This window comes from Grammomys surdaster, unplaced genomic scaffold (assembly GCF_004785775.1).
Source record: "Grammomys surdaster isolate TR1022 unplaced genomic scaffold, NIH_TR_1.0 318551, whole genome shotgun sequence".
Taxonomy (NCBI): Eukaryota; Metazoa; Chordata; class Mammalia; order Rodentia; family Muridae; genus Grammomys; species Grammomys surdaster.
This window is the reverse complement of record NW_021626891.1, coordinates 1-10,702: the sequence shown is the minus strand read 5'-3', so window position 1 is coordinate 10,702 and position 10,702 is coordinate 1. Positions and strand designations below refer to the sequence as shown.

Sequence of the window (10,702 nt, the reverse complement as noted above, 5' to 3'; positions counted from 1 at the left end):
ACTTCAAAAAGTAAAATATGAGGTCCATCAAGAAAATCAGGTGATGTCTATTGAGAACAGTAGTGGACTTTAAAGAATTTGTTCCCCACTCCATGTCTTTCCCACTATGTCCACATCTTAAGAAGTAAGATGTGAAGGCAGGAGGTGGTATAAGAGTGCTCTCGTAAGCAGCTAGATCTCCAGGGATGCTTGTCCACTTTGTGACTTCAAGATATTCATGTCACAGTGGTATGTGGTTAGCAGAGAAGCCTCTGTAGTGCACCAAGGCAGGAAGAAGGAAGGATGACCAGACACAGTGGAACAACTCATGCATTTCTGACATTTACCCCACTGAATGGCCATAGAATGTCTCCGTTTCCTTGTTGTGATGGTTTTAGACATGGCTTGAAATGCTTTTCTGTTAACCTATGTGTGCTACTATGTTTTGACAACTTGACAGAAAGCTAGAGTCACCTAGGAAGAGGGAGCCACAAATGAGGAGCTGCCTACAATAGGCTGGGCAGGAGGTATGTTTGTTGGGAACTTTTTAAAAAAATTATTTCTTTAATTTTTTTCATACAATATTGTTTGAACATATTCTTTCCCCCTCCACCTCCCTACCCATCCAACTCAGATTTTTTTCTCTATATACAAAAAAGAACAAAAATCAAATCAATCAAACATAAATCCCAAATGACCAAAACAAGAGCATAAAAAAAATCATGGAGTCTATTTTGTGTTGACCAATTACTTCTGAGCATCCGGCCTGTACTTGAGGGTGGTTGATGTCATTCTATTGGAGAAAACGGATTTTCCCTTTCCCATCACGTATCAATTGCAAATAGCTTCTTGGTTAGTGGTCAGTCTTTGCATCTGTTTCCCCTTCTCCATGCTTGGATTCTGTCTGGCTTGAATCTGTTCAGTGTACCTCGTGCACTGTTTCCATGAGTTCATATGTTTATCAGCTGTGTTGTGTCTGGAGTAGGTTTTACTGGAGTCCTCCATCACCTCTGGTTAGTATAGTATTTCTGCCTTCATCTTTTACATAGATTCCTGAACCCTGAAGGGGAGGGCTTGATAAAGACATACTATTTAAGGCCCAGTGCCCCCAAAGTCTCTCACTCTCTGTGCATTGTCCAGTTATAGCTCTCTGTGTTGATTACCACCTTCTGCAAGAAAAAAATCATCTCTGATGAAGGTTGAGCAACACACTAATATATAGGTAGAGTGATTAGGAATCATTAGAAGTCATTTTACTGCTGTGGTCATTAGCAGGATTAATAATAGCAGTTTTTCACCTAGGGTTCATGACCTATCTGGTCTCAGATGCTTGGCCTGTGATCCCCTCCCCATTTAACCCTTCTATATTGGTTTCTTCTTTATTCCTTTATAACACTATATACTATTTCCCCTTCCTTGAAAGATCTCCTCCTCCTCCATGGGCCCTTACTAGATAGCTAATCTCTGTTATTCTAAATGAAACATACATATATAAAGCTTAAATTCTAACTCCATACATAGGAGAAAGCGTGCAATGTTTGTCTTTTTGGGTCTGGTTTCCCGTTGAGCATTTTCCTGATTAACAGTTGATGGGAGAGGACCCAGTACACTGTGAGCGGTGCTATCCCTGGGCAGATGGTCCTAAAATAGATAAGAAAGCAAGCTGCGGGTGGGGCTTGAGTGCTCTTTCTTTAGAAGACCAGGGTTTGGATCCCAGAACTCAGGTGGCAGCTCACAGCTATATGTAGCTCCAGTATCAAGGGATCAAACGCCCTCTTCTGGCCTCTGTGAACACTGGACAAACATGGTACACAGACATACATCCAAGCCAAAATACTCTTATATTATATAAAATACTTATATATAATAAATATATATTATTAAAATAAAAGTTAAAAGAAGTTCTTAAAATTTTTACAAAGAAAAGCTGAGAAAACCATGCCGAGGAAACAAGGCAATAAGCAGCCTTTCTCCATGCATCCTGTCTGTGCTTCTACTTGGGTTCCGGTCTCAGTGATGGAGTGCACTGTGAAAATATAACACAAAATAAGCCTTCTCCAAAGGTGAGGGAGGAGGGGGGATGGAATTAGGGTTTGTTGAGGGGAAACTGGGAAGGGGGATATCATTTCAAATGTAAACAAATAAAATGACTGATTAAAAAAATAAGTCTTGTACCGAGCTCAGGTGTGACAACATGAAACTACTCATCCACAATCTCCTGAGCTCGCATGTGTGGGGCGTGGGCATGCGTGGCTTCCTGCGGTGCCTGCGGGTCACTGAGGTCAGCATCAACCCCGTGGAGTTCAACCATGACTTTGTGACACCGATGATCACCAAAGTGGAATGGGCAGCGCTTGTGCAGGCAATGGACACCTTAAACTTGGCTGAGGTACTCAAAGAGCCGACTGAAGGCTACGAGCACTGAGACAGTTTCTGAGAAAGATGCACTGTTGGCAGCCGACTCTTAGCCGAAAGTGGCTATCATCTTTGCAGCCATCTCGAGCCATATACCCTGACAAGAGACTTGTTTTCAACAGCCCACAATAGCCGAGCACACTCTGATAAACATCTTGGTTTTCTTTTTTTTTCTTTTTTTTTTCCTGTCGCATGTATACATTTTATTTTTTTTTATATAAAAGGCAACAGTACATTGTTGATTGGAGGATTAAAGGAAGGAAAACCCTCTTAAAAAGTAGAGTTTCCCACCCCTATTCCTAAAACTGTAACATATATGTATGTATATATATTTATATATTTTAAAAAAACAAATTATGAAACTTACAACCTGGACTTCAGCCCCTCCCAATGTCTATCTTATAACAGAAACATATTACACAGCCCCTAGCTCCAGATGTGAGCTATACCCCTCCTGTCCCTTCCCCCTCCCCAAGCCTAGAAGTTCATTTCGAAAAAACAGACGACACTCACATACTTAGAAATACAATTCTGGCCCCCCCTCCACATGGTGTCTCTGAGGCAGGCACACTCTGGCACTTTCCTGATTCACTTTCTTCATTCCCCTGGGCTCCCTTGAGTTTGTTTTGAAAACTTGGTCCCTTGCCCTCACATTCAGCCTAGAAAACAGCACACATCTATACATGTGCGCTCTCTCTCTCTCTCTCTCTCTCTCTCTCTCTCTCTCTCTCTCTCTCACCACATCCTCTTCCCTTTGGAAAACAAAAGGATGTTTGGTCTTACTTGCTATCCTACCTTGGCTTAAGGGTGGGAACCTAATGCCCTAATGGGCAGAATTCAGTAGAAATTCTGGAGGGGCCATTCAGCAGGGGTCGAGACAGGGGGAGTTTTAGCCTGGAAAGGTATCACAAGGGGCTTTTTACAGAGTGGCCCCCCACACAGTCAGTAGACACTCAAGAGAGTGAACAGGGGGGGGGGAGCGGTGGCTGCCACCCCCTCAGATTTGCTCCTTGTGCTTCATGTGGGCCAGCTTCACATTCTCTGCCTCAGTGGAGGTTGGGGGCTGCTCCTGGTGGCAACCAATCATGAGCTGGTACACAAAGACGCCACAAATGGAACCCAGGAGTGGAGAGACGATGGGTACCCACCACCAGTGCTGGGCAGTTGTGAAGACTTCTGAGCCCCAGCCAGCCAGGGCAGTGAAAAGGCGAGGTCCAAAGTCACGGGCGGGGTTGACAGCATAGCCGGAGTTGAAGGCCATGGAGGTTCCAATGACCAGGACCACAAAGCCCACAGTGAAGGCCTCCAGGCCGCGGGGCACAAGGTTGTTATAAGGGTCAACAACGGCCAGAACACACACGATAAGAGCGGCTGTGCCTATGAATTGATCAAAGAAGCTATTGACCATGTCCAAGTGTCCAGAGGGGTAGATGGCAAAGATGCCAGCTGTGCCATTGGGGCCGGAGACGATAAGCTGGTTGTTGGCAAAGGCCAAGATTGCAATCCCAGCGCCCAAGAAGGCCCCCAGCGTCTGTGCTAGTGTGTAGATGGGCAGCTTGATCCAGGGTTCTCGTGCCAGGAAGCACATAGCAAAGGTCACAGCAGGGTTCAAGTGGGCTCCAGACACTTGGCCAGCCACCAAGATAGCGAGGGTGACTGCGAAGCTGAAAGCCAAGTTGATGGTGAGGAAGCCACCGTGGGTGCCGCGGCCGAGTACCTGAGCCACGGAGCCACAGCCAAACATCACAAGGATGAGGGTCCCCAGGCACTCCGCCAGTGCCTGGCGAAGCAGCGGGTAGTGGATATGGAGCATCTCCCCGCAACGATTCATCAACTCCTTCTGTCGACCAATGGCGAGGCAGGCAGCTGTGCAGTAGGGCGTGCGGGTGCAAAGTGGCTAGCGCAGGGCACAGAGAGCGGCGCCACATCTTGGTTTTCTTACATATCTTGTTTTGTTGTTTAGTGCCTCCAGCTGCTAGGTGTATGTGGTAAAGTGTCTTCAGCTGCATGCCCCTGCTTGTGCTTACATAGACCCAGGATTTCCTTTCAATAGAGGGACTTGAACAGACTCTCTGTTTTGTCTCCATTCTTCGAGTCTCTTGCCCTTCCATCCCCACTCTCTCTCTCTTGCTAGACCCTGACCCGAGGACCGGAGCAGCAGCTAGGGCCGGGACAAAGTGGCCCCCAAACGTGGGGCAGCTTGGGCTGTTACAAAGTGGTGCCATATGTGGGGCAGAATGGGCTGTTACACTGCACCACGTGTTGCTTGAGGTTGATGTACTGGAGGGCACCCTGCAATGCCCAGAATCTGGTCTTCTTTTCACCATCAGCGATGGGATCCCCAATAGGCTCTTGAATGATGAGGAGACTGAGACGTAACCTTGCTAGCCACCACTTTGGTATTTTGTGTTTGTGTGTATCTGTTGTATGGTCTGTTAACTAGATATGTCATGCGTGACCCCAAACTCCTCCCAGTGACCCACTGGCCACCATGTACTTGAGCTCCATAGTATATATATTTTTTTTCATTAAAGGTTCAAAATAAAAAAAAATTAAGCCTTCTCCTCCCTTAGTTTTTAGTCATGGAGTTAGAAAGCACATTCTTTTACAAGACGGATTCTGAACATGTCCTCAGATAGGAACATTTGACTATACTATCTAGGTTAGCCCCATATGATCACAAGAAACAAAAGAAAGCAAGATCAGTGTCAGAAGCAGATCTTAGACTGATGCCAAGGCCAGGCTGGGAGCCACACTGTGGTTTCTCTTTTAAATCTTCCAGAGAGTGATTCTCAACCTTCCTAATGCAATTCTTTAATATACTTCCTTATGTTGTGGTGACTCTCAACCATAAAACTATTTTATTGATACTTCATTACTGTAATTTACTACTGATATGAATCATAATGTAAATATCTGATATGCAGATAGTCTTAGACAACTCCTGTGAAATCGTCATTCAATCACCCAAGGAGTGGAAACCTAGAGGTTTCAAACCACGGTTCCGAACACTAGTAAACCTAGCCAGCATCTCGACTTTACACTTTCTGCCTTCCAGAATTGTACTAGAATAGATGTGCCCTATTTTAGATGCCTAAGCATGTGATTATCTGTAACATACTAACTGGAAACTCACATACTCAAGTGGATGAGGGAGTCTATTTCTCCTGCTCTGAAATCTTGGTAGGTTTCAGTCAGCTTTAATCAAACATAAGAGAAAGGATGATGGGTGAATTCCTACTCAAAGTCTTTGGAGACAACAGGGATTCCATTGTATTCTCATGGAGAATGGGAGAGGTTTTGGTGTGCCATTTAAAAAGTCCATATATTCACGAATTTGATGCCTGCCTGTCTATTTAGGTGTGCTTTGTAATTTTATCTGTTGTGTGCTATGTTCTGTGTTCTTGGTTACTAACTCTAGGGTCCTTACCGTACTTGCAAAATGAAACTCATCTCAGTTTGAAAACCTTTCATATTATCTGTATATAATATGATTTTTTTTAAAAAAAATCACTTTATGAATCCTTTGTACCACCAATAAGATCAACATTTCTGGGATGACAATTTTAATTGAAAATATATTTTTCATACAATACATGCTGATTACAGTTCCTCCCAACTCCTTCTAGATCCTCTCCACTTCTCCACCCACCCAAATTCACACCTCTTCAGAAATTTCTCCCTTTTATTAGAATACAAAGAAGCATCTAAATAATAATAATGATAAGAATGACAAGAATAATGAAGATAAAGATAAAAAACAAATGAACCAGAATAGGACAAACAGAAAAGAGCCAAAGAAAAAGCACAAGAAATATTTATGTAGACACAGAGACACATGTTCACACACACTCAGAAGTCCCATAAAAACACAAAACCAGAAACCATAATATATACACAAAGGATCTCTAAGATTTTTTTTTTAATAAAAGAACCCTGCAGATACATTATTAGAATCAAAACCTCCAAAAATGTCATTCAGTTCATTTTTCTACTGCTGAGTTTGAGGCCTAGCTGTGAGCATGGTTTGCATACCTAGTGAAACCCTAGTGGAAAGAAATGAATTTTTCCTTTTTGAGCTCTGAACTGGAAATAACTTCTGGGTTAATGATAGGAGTGTGTATCCACTTCCCTCTCGTTGCTGGGACTCTTTGGCTTAGACCTTGCAGGCACTGTGCATGCTACTACAGTCTCTTTGAGTTCAATGCATCTGTGTTTAGAAGGCCTTGGGGTGAGATTTTTTTTAACAACTTTCACCTGTGTAAGTTATGGGACGATAATATCAATGGCTTATTGAAACCTTGGTTGTTACATTTTCTATTCTAATGCTGTTTTGCTGCATGACCACCTTCACAGATTGTTACTTGTGACATAATGAATAAACAGGCAAGTTTCAGAGGCCGTAAAGAAACAAAGCTCAAGGAATGTGTGAGATGGCTCACTGGGTAAGAGGGCTTGTCACTCAAGGCTAAGGGCCTGAACTTGATCTCTGAAACTTACATGGTAGAAGAGAATTGACTCTTTCAAGTTGTCCTTTAATCTTCACATACATGCTGTTGTATGTGTATAGCTGGACAAATATGTACACACCCAAACACATGCACACACAAAGCAAATACATTAAAATATACAAAATAATATAAAAACAAACAGATCTCCAACAGGAAGTTTCAGAAAGACTATGGATATAGGACTTGAACATAGTTTCCTGCAAATCTCCCATACAAACCGGAGGTTTTACACCTACTTTCTTACAAGTAAGTCTTGGCTTGAAGAACTTGCCTTGGATTCCTGAAGAGCTGATTATTCATACCACATCTCCAGAAGCCTCAGTGTATTTTGAGTGCCCTGGATGCTGCTTAATTGGGGGGATACAAATGTCACACTCTAAGACTTCACACAACTGCTGGAGGCAGGCCCTCTTTTCTTTCTTTTATTGTAGAAGTATCTATTTCATTTTCTAAACAACAGAAAGTAGTAGTTTCCTTCCTGATGAACATGGCTGTGGCTTACTTAAATGAATGTATAAGTATAGTTTTAAGTCAGACATTACCATACAAGTTCATTTCCAGAAGAGTTTAGTAGAATAGAATTTGAGTTGTGTATTACTAACTGAAAAGCCAATTTATAACCGGAGAGCACTTTGAGGTGAGTGTGAAATATTTTTTTCATTTATAAAATGCATAATATTCCACACCAAACAGGTGGTGGTGGCGCACGCCTTTAATCCCAGTACTTGGGAGGCAGAGGCAGGTGGATTTCTGAGTTTGAGGCCAGCCTGGTCTACAGAGTGAGTTCCAGGACAGCCAGGGCTACACAGAGAAACTCTGTCTCGAAAAAAAAATATTCCACACCAAACTTTCTATCAGACTGCTTTTATACCTAACATAAACCAAAAATAAACAGACAACCACCAAACAGTTAATGCATACAACATATAGACAAATTGAAATAAAATGCTCATTTAGAAATAGGAAAACATAAACAAGCTTTTATGCAATCAATTTAATAATATAAATAATAAAAACATCACTTTTCTTCATGTGTTCAGAATTTAAAAGAAGGAAAAGCTAAATAAGAAAATCCACTTACACATACAGAAAACTAAGCAAGAGCCTCATGAAAAATGAAAACCATAGCTGAAAAGTAAATGCCTGACCCAAATTCTGTCATAGGAGCTAACGTCCCGTCACTGCTGGCTCATCAGTCTCTATTATTATTATCATTATTATTATTATTATCATCATTATTATTTAATAATTTTAATCTAAAATTTATTAAATTTACAGAGATTACATTCAAGAAATATATAAATCTTTCCATATTGACCAGGAACAAATGATTCTGCTCTAAAGTGCCTGCTCTCACTAGCTCTTTTATTATCCAACAACAGTGTGCACAAGCAGACCTGAATGCCTAATAAAGTTGTCCTTTAGTTTGTCATTTAGCTCACAGCAGCATCTGGACACCACTGCCAAGTTCAGAGGCTCAGAATCTGCATAGCAACTTTTACAGACCAATTCCTCATTGGTGGACAGAAACTGTAGCTATGTACTGTGTTTATGGTTATTCCTTATGATGAAGGAACAGCTGAAAATAAGAAACTGATGCTCTAAAGGGCTTACCAAGAAGCTTGCTAAGGAAATACTAAGTAATATAAAAGTGTAATTTGAGTAAAGAGCACTGCCTTCACCAGGCCTGGAAGATCGGTGGGATACTAGCCAGATGTAGAAACTGTAGAACGATTTTTTAAAAAAGTAAAGCTGTACTTCTAACATAATTAAGAGTTTATAGTTACTGAGGATGTATTTTGTTAAGATTTGTTTACCCTTTAAGCTCCATTTCCATATCAAAAGGGTGCAATTCTGCCAGACTGTGACCTTGTCTATCCTCAATGGAGAGGATGAGCCTAGGCTTACTGCAACTTATTTGCCAAGGCTGGTTGAAAACCCTGAGAGATCTCCTCTTTCCTGAAGAGAAAGTGAGGAGGAGTGGATTGGGGGGAGGGAAAGGGAAGGAGAGGACTGGAAGGAGAGAAGAGAAGGGAAACTAGGGTTGGGATATTAATTAATTAATTAATTAAAAATTCTTCTCAAGGCCAGTTTTCTCTTTGGTATTAGCCAAAACTCATCTTACACCATTATTATTATTATTATTATTATTATTATTATTATTATTATTGAGCTTTTCATTCCCCGAGTTCATGGAATGAATTCACACTGCTGTGTGTGTGTGTGTGTGTGTGTGTGTGTGTGTGTGTGTGTGTGTGTATGTGTATGAACCTGCTGGGTCACTTAAAATAGCTAGCACATTATAATCCATCTTTCATGAACTCATAAGTCCAGATTTATTTCTCTGACTACGAGATCATCTTAGGCAAAATCCTCTTGGCTGAGCAGTTGCTATTCCAATATAAACCTGAGATTCCATCTTCCCTGGGGTCCATAAGTATAAGTCACATGTCTTTCTTTGCCTGGCTACTTCTGGATGAGCCCTTCTATTATCAGATGTATAGCATGTCAAAGAGGGTACATAAGACCCCTTCCCCTGCCCTTATCAGTAAATTAAATACTCACATTTTTCTATAGAGAAATCCATTATACTCATTTAGGATTAAGAAATCATAAAATGGACCTCCCTTTAGGCACAGGAGTGGTATGCACCCATTTAAAAGCCTTCAGTGTACATCATAAAAGCCAAAATAATCGAAGTCATTTCTCTGCTCTCATGTACTTGCACACAGATGAATAGCTAGTGTGTACAGAGAGAACCACATGTGGAGTTCCAATGCTGACAGGTTTCTTAGGTTTGTGTTGGTTTTCAGGTCTTCTTGTGCTTTCCAAACTTCCTTGAAATTAGACAATGTTAAGAAGGAAGACCAAAGTGCGGGTGCTTTGGTCCTTTCTAGAAGGAGTATCAAAAGTTTCAACCAGAGCTCCCAAAGTCTAAACCTCCAGCCTGAGAGCACAAAGGGAGGGACTCATGTCTCCACCTATATAGGTAATTGAGGGTGGCCTTGTCAGACATCAGTGGAAGTGGAGGGCCATGGTCCCCGAAAGTTTGGATTCTCTAGTGTTGGGGAATTTGAGAGCAGGGAGATGGGACTGGGAGGATGTTTGGAGCACACCCTCATAAAAATAGGAGGAGGGGGTATGGGATAAGGGATTTTGGGGGAGAATGGGAGAGGAGATAACATTGAAAGGTAAATACGTAAAATATCCAATAAAAAAACACATAAAGGGTCCAAAAAAAAGAGAGTTTACTTATTTCAAGTTATTTTCAAAAGTTTCTAGGAGATGCTAATTGGTTAAGATCTTATTTTAAGCTCTCCACAAAAGAATTTAAGTCTTTGTTTAATATTCTCAAGAGAGATGTAAATCCTAATTTTCCTCAACAATTAATTGACAAAAGAGAGGTAATCTCACAAAAAGTAGAAGAAGCTATTACTAATCGATATATTATATAGTCTGATTAGTTGTTGGTGGTGCTATAACAGTCCTTTGACAAAAGATTATTAATATAGATTTATATTTCTTTAAATAGCGTCTTCATGACTCTCTGAGTGTGGAAGGAGTGGCTATTGGCGCTTCTGCCCTGATTTTGCAAAAACTCTGAAAAATTGGCTTTAAAAACAAAAGAGGGGGAATGGTACCCCCCCCCAGAAGGAGTCCCCCTGAAATACTTTCCATCATGCCTTGTTCACTTTTAACTCTCTAAAACTGAAAGCTCATGGCAAATCTGCTGCTGACTGCCTCTGGCACCACCAATAAAAACTCTGGCAAGACCAATAAAAACTATGCCACAGCTA

General features: G+C 41.4%; 2 pseudogenes; one reads left to right on the top strand and one right to left on the bottom strand.

The window, feature by feature from the left end:
* Positions 1–2,173: 2,173 nt before the first annotated feature.
* Positions 2,174–4,773, top strand: LOC114616366 (annotated as a pseudogene).
* LOC114616367 lies at positions 3,392–4,240 on the bottom strand (annotated as a pseudogene).
* Positions 4,774–10,702: the final 5,929 nt, after the last annotated feature.